We start from the raw sequence: 19,262 nt of genomic DNA, 5'->3' as shown, positions 1-19,262 counted from the left end.
TCACTGCTGTTACTGAATCTGTTCCCTCCGGTTTAGTGTCTGGATGTTTAGTGGTATAATCTTCTGTGGTCCCCAGGTCTGGGATCGTGTAGTCCTCTGTGGTCCCTGGATCTGGAGTGGTGTAGTCCTCCGTGGTTCCTGGGTCTGGGGTGGTGTAGTCCTCTGTCGTGCCTGGGCCCTCAGTGACATGATCCTTAGTGGTCCCTGGGTCAAAAAGTGATAGAGTTTTCTCTTGTCTTTGAGTTTTCAGGGCTGATCTCTGGGTCTTTAGTGGAAACATTTTGGCTTGTTCCTACTCAAAAAAAGTCTCTTTTAATGTGGATCATTGATGGCCCATCATCATCTGCTTTGCTTATTATTCTTCACAAGTGTCTTGCCCATTCAAATGACACTTCTCCCCATATAATGTGATTTTATTTATTTGAGTTAAGGATCATTTGATATTTTAGATTTAATTCTGATAAAACATTCTACAACATGCACTACAATATGGAGTATCCAGAGCTAAGTCATGTCCTTAGAAGATCTTCTCACCCAGCCTTTGATTCTGCCCTTTGTGGTTCTGGTCTCTTTCCATGGAAAAGTAAGCCTGACTCTTTCTAAACCTCCCTTCCCCCTGGGTTGGTATTTCAATAATCTGGGTATTCAGACTCCATGTTTCTTTGTGTCACCTCTCATCCAGTTATGCCTGGGTCTCTGGTAAACAAGTGAGGCAGGAGCCATGATTCTTATTAGAGATTGAATTCGGGTCGTGGCTTGGTATATGTTTTAGAATGAGGCAGCTCCTGGGTCAGATCTGGGGCCAAAGTGGCAAGATTGAGGGCAGGTAATATTCAAGGTGGTTTGAGGGTAGGAGAAGTCACAAGGGGCTGTGGATGTGGTCTGGTTGGGGTTGATAGAAGCACTGTATTGGGTATAAGTAGAAGGAAGAGGTGGATCTTTCCACCTCCCACCACCTCCACCTGCAGGGCATCAGGACTGGGAGTTTTTATTCTTATGAATAAGTGCAGCCCACATGGCATAAATTTTGGAGTTTTCGGCTCCTCTGCTTAAAACAATTCCCCCCTACCTGCTGCCGATTCCTCAGATTCCTCAAATAGGGCTCAAATATTTCATTTCCCAAGGAGAGATGAAATACAGAAACTTAAGGTCTAAATAATGAAAAGCAGAAAATTTCCTTAAAAGAGGATGTGAGAAAGATAATGAACAGGACCATCGGAACCTACTCCCCTGTGACAGGGAACTGGGGGTAGGTACCAGGGTCTGGAGCTCCCCAAGGTTCTCTCACCTATTCCACACCTTCACTCAAGACTGGCCCTGCCTGAGTCCTAAGAGGTTCCTTCTCCAGGGATCCTGGCCCCTACCTCTCCAGACCTTGGGGAACCTTTGCACTCTTCTCTCCAAAAATAGTTCACTCACCCAGTTCCAAACACCGGAATAGAAGCAGCAGCAGGAGAAGGGATGAGGCAGCACATTTTCTTTTTTCATCTCAAGAGAATCCACATGGGCTGGAACCCAGGATGCTTTTTCCTCCCTCCTTCTCTCTACTTTTTCTATCTCTCCTTCTCCTTAAGCACAGAGTGGCTGTGGGGTTCATATGTGCTGCTACCAAAGGAATCCAGGATGCCTGGGTCTTCCTTCCTTCTTTCAGGGAGGAACAGCCTGCTCCTTTACTCTCTGTCAATCAAGGGAAGAAGAATTTGATGCAGAGGAGGGCCAGGGCAGAAGAGAGATGTCATAAGTGCAAGAAGGGGATCTTGGCTCTGCCCAGAGCCCAGAGTTGAGCATAACAGGGGATCAAACTTGTCAGCGTGGGTGGCATCGCTTTCTGATGCAGAGCCCTAGATGAAAGCTGTCTCCCACACAATGTCTCAGTGCTCAGGGAGGGGCTTGGGCTTCCTTTTCCACAGGTGGGAGTGGTAAGGTTGGGGCGACCAAGGAGGGTTTATGGCAGGCCTGCCTGGGGGATAGTGCATGGTGAGAAGAGGGCTAGATGTCAGAGGGCACAGAGCACCTTGGTCCTTAACAGAAAGGAGGAGCGTTGATGAGGGGGGAGAAATACCCAATCTCTCTATCTTTTTAAAAATGTTTATTTATTAATTTGGCTGCGCCTCATCTTAGCTGCAGCATGCGGGATCTAGTTCCCTGACCAGGGATTGAACCCCAGCCCCCTGCATTGGGAGCATGGAGCTTTAGCCACTGGACCACCAGGAAAGTCCCCCAATCTCTATCTTAGAACTGCCCTCTTCTCTCAGTCATCCACCCAAGTCCTTTTCAGTGGCTCATTTCCTACCTGCAGATTCATCTCCTTGCTGCTATTACTTGAATGCCCTCAACCCACCAAGATTTCCTCAGTGACCAGATGAAATTAGTTCACCTCCAAGAGTCCCATCGGGCTTGGAATGAGAATACCCATATTCCTTCCTTTGCTGATTCCCATCCCTGCGTCGTTCAATATTGTCCAGAAAATTATAGCTGCTTGTTTTCATTCAGAGTCAGGAAGTTTCCTGCCATTTGTGGGGCCTCCCTCTTTCTCAGAATCCTCTTAAGTGGAAGAGGAACTCGGGAATTACAGGACGGCTGGAACCATGTTCCCCTCTCAGATGGCAGCTGATTCCCTGAAAGTCAATTTAGTGAATGGCTGGTTTACCAAATTTAATTGATTACTGCAACTACTAATTTTATTTGAGTGGATTAAATATTATTTAGATGAATTAAGAAGGTATTTGTATATATTTAATATAACTAATGAATATATTTTAAAGGGCTATCATAAGGAATAGATATTATTTTTTAAGTCAAGAGGTACAATTTGCATATAATAAAATTCACCTTTTTTCATGTATAGCTCTATAAAGCATTTTGTTTTGTTTTATTGTAACATTTTTTATTTTGAGATTATTTTAGACTTATAGGAGAGTTGCAAAGATAGTACAGAGAAATTATATAATTTATACAATTATAGAAACTAAGAAATTAACTTTGGTATAATACTATTCACTAAATTACAGAATTTATTCAGATTTCATGTGTTTTTCCATTGGTGTCCTTTTTCTGTTCCAGGATCCAATCCAGGGTTCCACATGGCATTTATTTATAGGTCTCCTCGGTCTCCTCCAATCTGTGACAGTTCCTCTGTCTTTGTCTTTCACGATGTTGACACTTTTGAAGAGTATCAATATTTTATAGAGTGTCCTGAAACTTTGTTTCTTTTTAAAAATTTTTTATTAGAGTATAGTTGATTTACAGTGTTGCATTAGTTTCTGCTGTACAGCAAAGTGTATCAGTTATACATATACATATATCCACTCTTTTTTAGATTCTTTTCCCATATAGGTCATTACAGAGCATTGAGAAGAGTTCTCTGTGCTATACATTAGGTCCTTATTTGTATCTATTTTATATATAGTAGTGTGTATATGTCAATCCCAGTCTCCCAATTTTCCCCCCGCCCCCGCCGAGACTTTTCCCCGGGGTAACCATAAGTTTGTTTTCTACATTTGTGACTCTGTTTCTGTTTTGTAAATAAGTTCATTTGTACCATTTTTTTAGATTCCACATGTAAATGATATCATATGATATTTGTTTTTCTCTGTCTGACTTACTTCACTCAGTATGACAATCTCTAGGTCCATCCATGTTGCTGCAAATGGCATTATTTCATTCTTTTTTTATGGCTGAGTAATATTGCACTGTATATATGTACCACATCTTCTTTATCCATTCTTCTGTCGATGGACATTTAGGTTGCTTCCATGTCCTGGCTACTGTAAACAGTGCTGCAATGAACATTGGGGTGCATGTATTATTTCCAGTTATGGTTTTCTCTGGATATATGCCCAGGAGTGGGATTGCTGGATCATATGGTAATTCTATTTTTAGTTTTTTAAGGAACCTCCATACTGTTCTCCATAGTGGCTGTACCAATTTACATTCCCCTGCAACTTTGGTTTGTTTGATTTCTTATCACTAATTTGTTTTTGTGGTTAAATCAGGGTCATGAATTATTGGGAAGGATACTGCTGAGATGATGTTCCCTTCTTAGTGCACCGCATCAGGGAGCTCGTGGTATCAACGTGCCTCATCACTGTGATGCTAACCTTGATCACTCGGTTAAGGTGGTGTCTGAAAGAATTCTCCACTGTAAAGTTACTATTTGTCCCTTTATAATTACTAAATACTTGGGGAGGGGTATTGAGACTATGCAAATATCCTATTTTTGCTTAAACTTTCACGCACTAATTTTGGCAAGTATTGGCGCATCTTGCCTGCAGCTATTATTATTGTGGATTTGTCCCTCCTTCCTTCTGTATTTATTAATTGGAATTCTTCTGTAAGGAAAGTTGTGCCTTCTCCCCAATTTATTTATTCAGTTATTTACATCAGTGTGGACTCATAGGTATTTATTGTGTTCTGTGAGTTTTGATATAATACTATCACAATTTATTTTGTTGCTCAAATTTTGGCCATTGGGAGCTCTCTCAGGCTGGCTCCAGTGCCTTTTTAATATTCCCTATCCTTTTTTCAAAGTACTTTTCTCCGCTTTGGCATCACAAGATGCCCCATGCTCATTTTGGATTTTCTCTGCCCAGGTCCTGGAATCAACCATTTCTATTAAATTTTTTTTTTCTTAAATAAGCTTACAGACAGTGAAATGCACAGGTCTTAAGTATTCAGTTAGGTGTGTTTGACAGATGTCTATTTACCTGTGTAACTAGCAGCCCAACTGAGATATAAGACATTTCTATCATCCAGAATGTTCCCCCTTCCTAAAAATTCTCACCCCTGTGGGAAATTAGTGATCTGCTGTCTGTCACTGTCGATTAGTTTTGTCTATTCTAGAATTTCAGACAAATGGAATCATACAGTAGGTTCTCTTTTGCGTTTGACTTCTATAGAGCTGTTTAAAGCTGTTTTGTTAATAGTATTGTTTTTTTTTTTGTTTGTTTTGTTTTTTTTTTTTTTTGTTTTTTTATACTGCAGGTTCTTATTAGGCATCAGTTTTATACACATCAGTGTATACATGTCAATCCCAATCGCCCAATTCAGCACACCACCATCCCCACCCCACCGCAGTTTTCACCCCTTGGTGTCCATATGTCCATTCTCTACATCTGTGTCTCAACTTCTGCCCTGCAAACTGGCTCATCTGTACCATTTTTCTAGGTTCCGCATACATGCATTAATATACGATATTTGTTTTTCTCTTTCTGACTTACTTCACTCTGTATGACAGTCTCTAGATCCATCCACGTCTCAACAAATGACTCAATTTCGTTCCTTTTTATGGCTGAGTAATATTCCATTGTATATATGTACCACAACTTCTTTATCCATCCGTCTGTCGATGGGCATTTAGGTTGCTTCCATGACCTGGCTATTGTAAATAGTGCTGCAATGAACATTCGGGTGCATGTGTCTTTTTGAATTACGGTTTTCTCTGGGTATATGCCCAGTAGTGGGATTGCTGGGTCATATGGTAATTCTATTTTTAGTTTTTTAAGGAACCTCCATATTGTTCTCCATAGTGGCTGTATCAATTTACATTCCCACCAACAGTGCAAGAGGGTTCCCTTTTCACCACACCCTCTCCAGCATTTGTTGTTTGTAGATTTTCTGATGATGCCCATTCTAACAGGAGTGAGGTGATACCTCATTGTAGTTTTGATTTGCATTTCTCTAATAATTAGTGATGTTGAGCATCTTTTCATGTGCTTCGTGGCCATCTGTATGTCTTCTTTGGAGAAATGTCTATTTAGGTCTTCTGCCCATTTTTGGATTGGGGTGTTTGTTTCTTTGATATTGAGCTGAATGAGCTGTTTATATATTTTGGAGATTAATCCTTTGTCCGTTGATTCATTTGCAAATATTTTCTCCCATTCTGAGGGTTGTCTTTTCGTCTTGTTTATGGTTTCCTTTGCTGTGCAAAAGCTTTGAAGTTTCATTAGGTCCCACTTGTTTATTTTTGTTTTTATTTCCATTACTCTAGGAGGTGGATCAAAAAAGATCTTGCTGTGATTTATGTCAAAGAGTGTTCTTCCTATGTTTTCCTCTAAGAGTTTTATAGTGTCCGGTCTTATATTTAGGTCTCTAATCCATTTTGAGTTTATTTTTGTGTATGGTGTTAGGGAGTATTCTAATTTCATTCTTTTACATGTAGCTGTCCAGTTTTCCCAGCACCACTTATTGAAGAGACTGTCTTTTCTCCATTGTATATCTTTGCCTCCTTTGTCATAGATTAGTTGACCATAGGTGCGTGGGTTAATGTCTGGGCTTTCTATCTTGTTCCATTGATCTATGTTTCTGTTTTTGTGCCAGTACCATATTGTCTTAATTACTGTAGCTTTGTAGTATAGTCTGAAGTCAGGGAGTCTGATTCCTCCAGCTCCATTTTTTTGCCTCAAGACTGCTTTGCCTATTCGGGGTCTTTTGTGTCTCCATACAAATTTTAAGATGATTTGTTCTAGCTCCGTAAAAAATGCCATTGGTAATTTGATAGGGATTGCATTGAATCTGTAGATTGCTTTGGGTAGTATACTCATTTTCACAATGTTGATTCTTCCAATCCAGGAACATGGTATATCTCTCCATCTGTTGGTATCATCTTTAATTTCTTTCATCAGTGTCTTATAGTTTTCTGCATACAGGTCTTTTGTCTCCCTAGGTAGGTTTATTCCTAGGTATTTTATTCTTTTTGTTGCAATGGTAAATGGGAGTGTTTCCATAATTTCTCTTTCAGATTTTTCATCATTAGTGTATAGGAATGCAAGAGATTTCTGTGCATTAATTTTGTATCCTGCAACTTTACCATATTCATTAATTAGCTCTAGCAGTTTTCTGGTGGCAGTTTTAGGATTCTCTATGTATAGTATCATGTCATCCGCAAACAGTGACAGTTTTACTTCTTCTTTTCCAATTTGTATTCCTTTTATTTCTTTTTCTTCTCTGATTGCCGTGGCTAGGACTTCCAAAACTATGTTGAATAATAGTGGTGAGAGTGGACATCCTTGTCTCGTTCCTGATCTTAGAGGAAATGCTTTCAGTTTTTCACCATTGAGAATGATGTTTGCTGTGGGTTTGTCATATATGGCCTTTATTATGTTGAGGTAGGTTCCCTCTATGCCCACTTTCTGGAGAGTTTTTATCAGAAATGGGTGTTGAATTTTGTCAAAAGCTTTTTCTGCATCTATTGAGATGATCATATGGTTTTTATTCTTCAATTTGTTAATATGGTGTATCACATTGATTGATTTGCGTATATTGAAGAATCCTTGCATCCCTGGGATAAATCCCACTTGATCATGGTGTATGATCCTTTTAATGTGTTGTTGGATCCTGTTTGCTAGTATTTTGTTGAGGATTTTTGCATCTATATTCATCAGTGATATTGGTCTGTAATTTTCTTTTTTTGTAGTGTCTTTGTCTGGTTTTGGTATCAGGGTGATGGTGGCCTCATAGAATGAGTTTGGGAGTGTTCCTTCCTCTGCAATTTTTTGGAAGAGTTTGAGAAGGATGGGTGTTAGCTCTTCTCTAAATGTTTGATAGAATTCACCTGTGAAGCCATCTGGTCCTGGACTTTTGTTTGTTGGAAGATTTTTAATCACAGTTTCAATTTCATTACTTGTGATTGGTCTGTTCATATTTTCTATTTCTTCCTGGTTCAGTCTTGGAAGGTTATACCTTTCTAAGAATTTGTCCATTTCTTCCAGGTTGTCCATTTTATTGGCATAAAGTTGCTTGTAGTAGTCTCTTAGGATGCTTTGTATTTCTGTGGTGTCTGTTGTAACTTCTCCTTTTTCATTTCTGATTTTATTGATTTGAGTCCTCTCCCTCTTTTTCTTGATGAGTCTGGCTAATGGCTTATCAATTTTGTTTATCTTCTCAAAGAACCAACTTTTAGTTTTATTGATCTTTGCTATTGTTTTCTTTGTTTCTATTTCATTTATTTCTGCTCTGATCTTTATGATTTCTTTCCTTCTGCTAACTTTGGGTTTTGTTTGTTCTTCTTTCTCTAGTTTCTTTAAGTGTAAGGTTAGATTGTTTACTTGAGCTTTTTCTTGTTTCTTTAGGTAGGCTTGTATAGCTATAAACTTCCCTCTTAGAACTGCTTTTGCTGCATCCCATAGGTTTTGGGTCGTCGTGTTTTCATTGTCATTTGTCTCTAGGTATTTTTTGATTTCCTCTTTGATTTCTTCAGTGATCTCTTGGTTATTTAGTAACGTATTGTTTAGCCTCCATGTGTTTGTCCTTTTTACGTTTTTTTCCCTGTAATTCATTTCTAATCTCATAGCGTTGTGGTCAGAAAAGATGCTTGATATGATTTCAATTTTCTTAAATTTACTGAGGCTTGATTTGTGACCCAAGATGTGATCTATCTTGGAGAATGTTCCGTGCGCACTTGAGAAGAACATGTAATCTGCTGTTTTTGGATGGAATGTCCGATATATATCAATTAAATCTATCTGGTCTATTGTGTCATTTAAAGCTTCTGTTTCCTTATTTATTTTCATTTTGGATGATCTGTCCATTGGTGTAAGTGAGGTGTTAAAGTCCCCCACTATTATTGTGTTACTGTCGATTTCCTCTTTTATAGCTGTTAGCAGTTGCCTTATGTATTGAGGTGCTCCTATGTTGGGTGCATATATATTTATAATTGTTATATCTTCTTCTTGGATTGATCCCTGGATCATTATGTAGTGTCCTTCCTTGTCTCTTGTAACATTCTTTATTTTAAAGTCTATTTTATCTGATATGAGTATAGCTACTCCAGCTTTCTTTTGATTTCCATTTGCATGGAATATCTTTTTCCATCCCCTCACTTTCAGTCTGTATGTGTCCCTAGGTCTAAAGTGGGTCTCTTGTAGACAGCATATATATGGGTCCTGTTTTTGTATCCATTCAGCCAGTCTATGTCTTTTGGTTGGGGCATTTAATCCATTCACGTTTAAGGTAATTATCGATATGTATGTCCCTATGACCATTTTCTTAATTGGTTTGGGTTTGTTTTTGTAGGTCCTTTTCTTCTCTTGTGTTTCCCACTTAGAGAAGTTCCTTTAGCATTTGTTGTAGAGCTGGTTTGGTGGTGCTGAATTCTCTTAGCTTTTGCTTGTCTGTAAAGCTTTTGATTTCTCCATCAAATCTAAATGAGATCCTTGCCGGGTAGAGTAATCTTGGTTGTAGGTTCTTCCCTTTCATCACTTTAAGTATATCATGCCACTCCCTTCTGGCTTGCAGAGTTTCTGCTGAGAAATCAGCTGTTAACCTTATGGGAGTTCCCTTGTATGTTATTTGTTGTTTTTCCCTTGCTGCTTTCAATAATTTTTCTTTGTCTTTAATTTTTGCCACTTTGATTACTATGTGTCTCGGCGTGTTTCTCCTTGGGTTTATCCTGTATGGGACTCTCTGCGCTTCCTGGACTTGGGTGGCTATTTCCTTTCCCATGTTAGGGAAGTTTTCGACTATAATCTCTTCAAATATTTTCTCTGGTCCTTTCTCTCTCTCTTCTCCTTCTGGGACCCCTATAATGCGAATGTTGTTGCGTTTAATGTTGTCCCAGAGGTCTCTTAGGCTGTCTTCATTTCTTTTCATTCTTTTTTCTTTAGTCTGTTCCGCAGCAGTGAATTCCATCATTCTGTCTTCCAGGTCACTTATCCGTTCTTCTGCCTCAGTTATTCTGCTATTGATTCCTTCTAGTGTAGTTTTCATTTCAGTTATTGTATTGGTCATCTCTGTTTGTTTGTTCTTTAATTCTTCTAGGTCTTTGTTAATCATTTCTTGCATCTTCTCAATCTTTGCCTCCATTCTTATTCCAAGGTCCTGGATCATCTTCACTATCATTATTCTGAATTCTTTTTCTGGAAGGTTGCCTATCTCCACTTCATTTAGTTGTTTTTCTGGGGTTTTTTCTTGTTCCTTCATCTGGTACATAGCCCTCTGCCTTTTCATCTTCTCTATCTTTCTGTAACTGTGGTTTTTGGTCCACAGGCTGCAGGATTATAGTTTTTCTTGCTTCTGTTGTCTGCCCTCTGGTGGTTGAGGCTATCTAAGAGGCTTGATGGGAGGCTCTGGTGGTGGGTAGAGCTGACTGTTGCTGTGGCGGTCAGAGCTCAGTAAAACCTTAATCCACTTGACTGTTGATGGGTGGGGCTGGGTTCCCTCCCTGTTGGCTGTTTTGCCTGAGGCAACCCAACACTGGAGCCTACCCGTGCTCTTTGGTGGGGTTAATGGCAGACTCTGGGAGGGCTCACGCCAAGGAGAACTTCCCAGAACCTCTGCTGCCAGTGTCCTTATCCCCACGGTGAAACAGAGCCACCACTCGCCTCTGCAGGAGACCCCCCAACACCAGCAGGTAGGTCTGGTTCAGTCTCCCCCAGGCTCACTGCTCCTTCCCCTGGGTCCTGATGCACACATTACTTTGTGTGTGCCCTCCAAGAGTGGGGTCTCTGTTTCCCCCAGTCCCATCAAAGTCCTGGAATCCAATTCCCACTAGGCTTCAAAGTCTGATTCTCTAGGAATTCCTCCTCCCGTTGCCTGACCCCCAGGTTGGGAAGCCTGACGTGGGGCTCAGAACCTTTACTCCAGTGGGTGGACTTCTGTGGTATAAGTGTTCGCCAGTCTGTGAGTCACCCACCCAGCAGTTATGGGGTTTGATTTTACTCTGATTGCGCCCCTCCTACCGTCTCACTGTGGCTTCTCCTCTGTCCTTGGACGTGGGGTATCCTCCTTGGTGAAGTCCAGGGTCTTCCTGTCAATGATTGTCCAGCAGCCCGTTGTGATTCTGGTGCTCTTGCAAGAGGGAGTGACAGCACGTCCTTCTACTCCGCCATCTTGGTTAATCTGTTAATAGTATTGTAAAATGTACATCAATGGCCTTGGTCCTGTTAAGAAGGCTCTGGTAAAGGTCCAGACTATGAGAACCATGGCAAGGGCCAAGCTGATGAAACAAAGGTGAGTGATTCATTTGCACAAGGAAGGATCATCAAATGTGTGTGATAAGCAAGTGGCACCAGAACCCTTGACAAGGGCTTGACTTTCAGCAAGAGCCCAGTGCTGACACACAGGCTTTTTGTCCCTGTTCTGAGGCCTGGTTTTTCAGGGACTGCTGAGAGCCTGGCTCCTGGCAGCACAGGCTGGGTCTGCCCTTGCAGAAGCTCAGAGCACGTTCTCCTTGCCCAGGACTGCCACTGGGGCTGCGAGCCCGCAGGAGAGAAAGGAGGTGACTTACACACGTCTTCCCAGTGAAAAGCAGACCTGTGTGGCCAGGAAACCAGGGAATGTGCCACGCCTGGGTACAGCCCCACTAACAAGGCCTTCTCTGCTTCAAAACCGGCGTGATCACTCCCCTGCCCCCTTGTGCTCTAATCTTGCACAGACTGTTTTCTTGTTGTGCAACACAAACCTGTGAAGTCCAGCGTCTGCCTTCCCCCATCTTTCCTGATTCCATTCTTCTGTCAGCCCGGAGGCCTCCAGGGAATGGGGACAGAATGGGGAAGAAAATGGGACAGATATAAAGTCTGGATTTCACTCTAGGGATTTGAGAGCTGGGAGAACACAGGGAAGAGTGGTCTTTAGGATATAAGGAACCTCCATTCACAGTGATATATAAACACACACCCACAGAGTCTGGTTCCGCATATATTAGATGCATTTATTTAATAATTCAGTCACAGGACTGTCAGAGGCTGAAGCAGAGCTGGGAGGAGCAGCCCTGAGGGCAGGAGGGGCAGACACTCAGAATCCCAATCCAGGTCAGCTCCCTCTCTGCCCCCGAGGATGGTGATGCTTCTGCCTTCAGGGGCGCTCAGGCCACTTGTGTCTCCCAGTCAGCTCCATAGCTGCAGCAGGAGACAGCTCTCCTCTGCAGTCAGTTACAGTCGCCCTTGACCCTTCTGGAACCTCATAACAGCTGTGAGTGCATGGCCATGGGGTGGTTAAGAGGTCTACGTTGAAGAGGTTTCTTAGGCACAGAGAGTTTCTCTAGAAAACAAGAGGCTGAATAGTTTCAGAGTCTTGCCCCCCTCTTCAGTGCTCTCCGATCCCAAGCTTCTCCCCTCCTGCCAGCTTTGCCCCTCCTCATTACTTCTTCTGGTCTCCTTCTTCCCCTCATCAGTTTCCTCTGAATATGTCTTGGCTTTTTGACTCTCTGTCTTGCTGACTCTAACCTGCTGTTTCTGTGTCTTTCCTGATTTTCTCATCCCTGTTACTCCCACGGTGACTCTGCTCTCTCTAGCTTAGTTCCTTCCTCACTTGCCTGCTCTCTTTCCCTCAGTAAAAGGGTTTCCTATACATCAGGCACTCATGAAATGGAAGAGGAGTCCAGTGAGGAGAATCACAGCCACCGCAACCAAGGCCAGAGTAACTAGGAAGACTTCCCATGGCCTCAGGTGTCCGCTAAGGTTTTCCTCTTTCATTGGAGGAGCAGTGCTTGTGCTGGTGACACTGGAGATAGTAGCTGTTGTGTTAGTTCCACTGGACAGTGTGGTTGATCCAAGGGAGGTGGCTGTAGTGTTAACATTAGAAGTTACAGCTTATTAAGGAAGGATGGCTGATTAGTTCCACTGGAAATTTTGTTTCCAGGTGTTGTGCTAAGTGCCACATATGAATTAGTACTTCAAATACTCACAATACCTCCATGAGGTAGGAACTGCTACTACCCCCATTTTATAAATAGAGAGATTGAGGTTTAGAGAAGTTAAGCCTGGTCCCAGGTTTGAGAGCTAGCAGGTCATGTAACAGGGATTTAAACCAAGGCAGCCTGACATGAGAGCCAACCCTTAACCCATATACTATTCCACATTCTAAGTCACGTGACCTGGGGAGTCACATGACCCAGGGTCACAGGTATTAATCCTTCTGTAACTATTCATGATACTCTTCAGGTAAAGAATATAAAAGAGACAGTTGAAGGGCCCATGTGTATATATTGAGCTACTCTCCAAACAGAATTGTACCCTTCTTCCAGAGGAGAAATAATCAAGGGGAAGTTTGGGAGGGGAAATAATGTGCATTTTCACTATCAGGTAATTCTTATGCACACAGAAGTTTTGGAGCCACCAGGTACAGGATCCCACATGACCTTGGCACCTGGCCTGGCAGAGAACTAGCCAGGTAGTAGCTGGAGGAGATCAGGTCTCCCAGGATTCCAGGAAGGGACCCAACCTCCTTGCTTAGTGACTCAGAGTTAAGGTGAGGCCCATGCTTTTTCCTTCTATCTCATGCCTCTTTCCTACCTGTTCTGATTTTCCATCCCAATAACAACCAAGCTCTTGGCCTCCCAGAAGCCTAAATACTCTCACCTCATCTATGGCTCTGTTCTTCTGCTGGGATATAGGTTTTCTTCCCCTTACCTATTCCTTTCTTAGTATTATCTGGACTAACATAAATATTGCAAATTTAGGCAGAAGACCTAAATAGACATTTCTCCAAAGAAGATATACAGATTGCCAAAAAACACATGAAAGAATGCTCAACATCATTAATCATTAGAGAAATGCAAGTCAAAACTACAATGAGATATCACCTCACACCAGTCAGAATGGCCATCATCAAAAAATCTACAAACAATAAATGCTGGAGAGGGTGTGGAGAAAAGGGAACCCTCTTGCATTGTTGGTGGGAATGTAAATTGATACAGCCACTATGGAGAACAGTATGGAGGTTCCTTAAAAAACTACAAATAGAACTACCATACGATCCAGCAATCCCACTACTGGGCATATACCCTGAGAAAACCATAGGTCAAAAAGAGTCATGTACCAAAATGTTCATTGCAGCTCTATTTACAATAGCCAGGACATGGAAGCAACCTAAATGTCCATCGACAGATGAATGGATAAAGAAGATGTGGCACATATATACAATGGAATATTACTCAGCCATAAAAAGAAATGAAATGGAGGTATTTGTAATGAGGTGGATGGAGTTAGAGTCTGTCATACAGAGTGAAGTAAGTCAGAAAGAGAAAAAGAAATACAGTATGCTAACACATATATACGGAATCTAAGGGGAAAAAAAGCCATGAAGAACCTAGTGGCAAGACGGGAATAAAGACACAGACCTACTAGAGAATGGACTTGAGGATATGGGGAGGGGGTGGGGTGAGATGTGACAGGGTGAGAGAGTGTCATGGACATATATACACTACCAAATGTAAAATAGATAGCTAGTGGGAAGCAGCCGCATAGCACAGGGAGATCAGCTCAGTGCTTTGTGACCACCTAGAGGGGTGGGATGGGGAGGGTGGGAGGGAGGGAGATGCAAGAGGGAAGAGATATGGGAACATATTGTATATGTATAACTGATTCACTTTGTTATAAAGCAGAAGCTAACACACCATTGTAAGGCAATTATACTTCAATAAAGATGTTTAAAAAAAAAAAAAAAGATGTTAAAAATATATATTACAAATTTAGATTTAGGGGAAGAGTCCAAAAACTTCTTGTTAATGCCTCTGATTAGGGTTATGGTCAGAGTCAAGAGAGAAACTAGGGGAATTTCCTGGCAGTTCAGTGGTTAGGACTCCATGCTTTCACTGCCAAGGACATGAGTTCAATCCGTGGTCTGGGAACTAAGATCCTACAAACCACGTGGTGCAGACAAAAAAAAAAAAAAAAGAGAGAGAGAAACTTAGTGAGAAATTGAGATGGGAAGCTGGCCTATGGACAGGGAATAGATTTGTTTTGTTTTGTTCAGGGGCATAAACAAATGAGTCAAAGTCAAGGAGGGGCAAATTCTAGAAAAAACTCAATCTGTGCAAGTGTGGAACAGCCCCCTGACAAGTTTAATTAGAGGGAAGGTGGCTGCTGTCAGAGATGTTGGAAATGGATTCCTGCCTACTGTGGGTTGTCAGGCATTAACTTTAAGATCACTTCCAACTCCAATGCGTCTGTATTTGGGATTGGTTGATTACAGAAGAAATAGTCCAGGCTTCTGGGCAGAAGAGTTGTTACTGGGAACAGAATAGAGAACAAATGCTGGGTTGGATTGAAGAGAATAGGGCAAAATATTGGTCCTGACTTCTTTGATGAGAATGAGAGCTAACAGGCAGAGTGTGCATCCCAGGACCGGACAGCATTTCCCCCAAACACTACTCAAACTTCAAGGTTATCTTCTTTTAAACAAAATTACTCACTATTTCCTAAAAGTAGTAGAAGATGAAACGACAGCCAGCATTCAAGGGAAAATGTTTTTCTCTTCATCTTGAGATTCTCTGCCTGCCAAGCCTGGAAGGGAGCGTTCCTGAGTCCCAGATGTGATTAGGCCTAGAAGGGAAAGAAAAAGAACTGAGGGTCTTGAGAAAGAAGAGTCTCAAGTTGGAGATCTGAGGCTGGAGTTCTGGGGGTTTTGGTCTCCAAAGAATGGGTCTACAATGGGAAGAAAAACACCAGTAGGCAGCACCTGGGGTTGCAGACTGGGGACGCTGGATGCCTGGTCCCTTAGGATCCCTCCACAGAATGTCACCTCTTTCTTTCTCTTTCAAAGAAGGTGTTTATAGTGTCATTTGGGTTGGGCCGGGGCTGGGTATATGGCCTGTTGTTCTTCCAGCTGTGGGCAGGTAACAGAATACCTGAACTCAGGAGAGGTATAGAGGCCAGGAGATCCATGAGAATGGAGAGTGACATGGTCGCATTAGGCAGGGCCTCGGGAGGAAAAGGAAGTAGTACAGTTCAAGGGGATCATGTTGTCAAAGTGGAGGGGACTCACCCTCTGAGGCAGGGATGGGGCTAAAAACCTGTTCTAGCTCAAGACCTTGTTTCCTGGAGAGAAGTCCTGAGTAACTGGGATAACTGTGTGGGGGCAGGGTGTGAGAAGGTAGACTTGATGAGCAGACCTTAGTTGGAAGGACACATAAAGTGAGATTCACTGTGAATGGGGACGGCGGCCCGGACCTCTGGGTGCTGGTGAGCATACGGTAGGCACACATCTTGAATGAGGTGGGAAGAGAGACTCATGGATAGATTCTGGGATCTCTGAGGCATGGGAGGTGGGGGTGGGGAGAGCAGGGCTCGGGCTGTTGAGGAGATGGGACCAGTGGTGTACCAGTGTCAGTGTATACCTGTTTGCAAGGACCCCAAATTGTTAAAATTTCAGGATTTTTGCAGCACAGCCATCATTAAAAATTTGAGTTCTTTTTTTTTTTTTTAAGGGTGTTGGATTTTTTTTTTTAATTTTTATTTTATTTTATTTTATTTATTTATTTATGGCTGTGTTGGGTCTTCGTTTCTGTGCGAGGGCTTTCTCTAATTGCGGCGAGTGGAGGCCATTCTTCATTGCGGTGGGCGGGCCTCTCACTATCGCGGCCTCTCTTGTTGCAGAGCACAGGCTCCAGATGCGCAGGCTCAGTAATTGTGGCTCACGGGCCTAGTTGCTCCGCGGCACGTGGGATCTTCCCAGACCAGGGCTCGAACCCGTGTCACCTGCATTGGCAGGCAGATTCTCAACCACTGCGCCACCAGGGAAGCCCAAAATTTGAGTTCTAATTTGATACTATGTGTAATCAAAACAAGCTGTCTCTACCCCCTCCAGCCATGGAGGCTTCCTGGATGAGGAACCATTTCAGATTTCTTTTTTTTTTTTGGAGCGCCATGCAGCTTGTGGGATTTTAGTTCCCTGACCAGGGATCAAACTCAGGCCCTCGGCAGTGAGAGCACATAGTCCTAACCACTGGACCACCAGGGAATTCCCCTGAATTTCAGATTCTTTAAATGTTTGGGTGAAAGAATATTCACTGTGTGCGAGGCCTGATGGAAGTGAGCTGACAAGCAGGAGATGAAGATTCATCCCACAGATATTTAGTGATTTCCTACTATGTGCCAGACATTGTACTCCAGTAAACAAAACAAATAAGTTTGTGTTATTTTGGAGCTTATATCTAAGATATGAGAGAACTGTGAATGACTGAGTTTTAAAAGCAGGAAGAGAATGGAATGTGGTAGAAAATGTGGTGTTGGATGGGGAGTGGTCAGGAATCTAGATTCTAGGATGCCCTAGGAAAGGGCTTGGTAGTTGATCTGCCCACTGTTTGCGATAGGAAGTCCCATATGGGTGACGGATGAAGAGTGTGGTCAGTAACAAGTTGGTATTGGGATCTTAGCACCCTGCTCTAAGGGTAAAAATCCCAATAACATTTCTAAGTAGAAAGATGTTTTCTCTACAACCAATTAGAGTTACAGGACTTGTTTTACAGTGCAGGTTTACTCATATATTAGCACTTTTCTCATCTTTTTAGTGGGGATTATAATCTGAACTTCATAGGGTTGTTGTGAAGATTAAATGGTGGTATATTAAAAAACTCGCAGAAGTCACTCAGAAGCAAAGAACAATAGCAAAACAAACACAAAGTTTAAAAGATAAGCATTTCATCAGGATACAACATACATTAATAAACTTTTATTTTTTAGAGTATCTTCATTTCTTAGACTGTCTAGTAATTTTCTTCTTCATCACACAACATCTGGAGGAGACACAAGAAGGGAGGAAGACTCTTTTTAAGGACAAAGTCAAGCTCTGGAGGGCATTGAAATGACCTGGGTGGAGGGAAGATGAGGAAGCAGTTGCCATAAGAGTAGTCACTGTGCCCATCCCCACACCCTGTCAAGCAACCTCCTTGATCCTGGGATTCTGAGTTATGGGGAGAGCCAAGGGAATACGTTTACTTGACATCATTTCTAAGCCTGATGAGGCTGTGGGTCTCTTCCAAAACAATATGCTGCCTGAGTAACCTCGTTGGTCAGACATGGAGAGGCTTTCCTTGGTCCTGTCCTTGACCCAGGCCATAACCTATGGCCATTCTCTGGGAACATTCTGGTCTCCCATCTTGACTCACTCCCCCATCATTGTTCTTTGTCTTCTCCTCCATGACCCTTTCCTCCACCAAGGTTTCCTCCCTTAGAATGTCTCCCATTATTCAGTGTCCATAGCCATGCCCTCTTCAATGACCTCCTCTAAGGTCTGCCCTGTGGTTGTCACTGGTGTGGCCTGTTCCATGGTCTCTTTCATGGCCTTAGGCCTGTGGTTTCCATCATGGCCTCCACAGTAGACACCTTGATGACTCATTTCCACAATCACCTTCATGACTGTGGCTCAATTCATGGCCCGCATTGTAGCTTTCTTCATGGCCAAGGCCACAGGCCCCTCCATGGCTCAGTTTATTGTCGAGGCTGCAGAACAATGGACCCAGGCCAAGGTCATGGGTGTAATAAGTGTCAATGTTTCTCAGAAGCAGAAGAGTATCCCTCTAAAAGAGAAAGATGTGGATATTTTAAGAGAGTACTCCTCTCACATTTCACAATACACCTGGTTGACTAAAATCACAGACTTTCACTTTTTTTCAGGTATTTATCTTTATTTTACTGAAACTGAAATTAAAATTAATAACAGTAAGCCAAGTAAAGCACAGCAAATGTATTGTAGAAGATATACATTAAAAGGTCAGAGGTATAAAAATGAATGGTTTATCCTTTTCCATATTGTTCCTGCTTTGAGGATTTTAAAAAATTGAAGTATAGTTCATTTACAATGTTGTGTTAGTTTCAAGTGTACAGAAAATTGATTCAGTTATACCTATATATATAATATATACTATATATATTCTTTATCAAATTCTTTTCCATTATAGGTTATTACAAGATATTGAATATAGTTCCCTGTGCTATACAGTAGGTCCTGTTGTTCACCTGTTTTATATATAGTAGTGTGTATATGTTAATCCAAACTTCTAATTTATCTCCCTCTCCCTGACTGTCCCCTTTGGTAACCATAAGTCGGTTAGTCTATTTCTGTTTTGTAAATAAGTTCATTTGTGTCATTTTTTTAGACTCCACATATAAGTGGTATCATATGATATTTGTCTTTCTCTGTCTGACTTACTTCACTTAATATGATAATCTCTAGGTCCATCCATGTTGCTGCAGAGGGTATTATTTCATTCTCTTTTATGGCTGAGTAATAGTCCACTCTGTGTGTGTGTGTGTGTGTGTGTGTGTGTGTGTGTGTGTATGTATATATATATATATATATATATATATATATATATATACACCATCTTCTTTCTCCATTTATCTGTGATAGACATTTAGGTTGCTTCCATGCCTTGGCTACTGTAAATAGTGCTGCTATGAACATTAGGGTGCATGTATCTTTTCGAATCAGAGTTTTCTCCAGATATATGCCCAGGAGTGGGATTGCAGGATCATATGGTAACTGCCTTTTTAGTTTTTTAAGGAACCTCCAAATTGTTTTCCATAGTGGTTGTACCAATTACA

General features: G+C 41.9%; 1 pseudogene; it reads right to left on the bottom strand.

Moving 5' to 3' along the window:
• Positions 1-667: 667 nt before the first annotated feature.
• LOC132374355 (protein PBMUCL2-like) lies at positions 668-15,620 on the bottom strand (annotated as a pseudogene).
• Positions 15,621-19,262: the final 3,642 nt, after the last annotated feature.

The sequence above is a fragment of the Balaenoptera ricei genome, chromosome 11 (assembly GCF_028023285.1).
Source record: "Balaenoptera ricei isolate mBalRic1 chromosome 11, mBalRic1.hap2, whole genome shotgun sequence".
Classification (NCBI taxonomy): domain Eukaryota; kingdom Metazoa; phylum Chordata; class Mammalia; order Artiodactyla; family Balaenopteridae; genus Balaenoptera; species Balaenoptera ricei.
The sequence above is the reverse complement of the archived record's forward strand: the minus strand, read 5'-3'. Positions and strand labels throughout refer to the sequence as shown.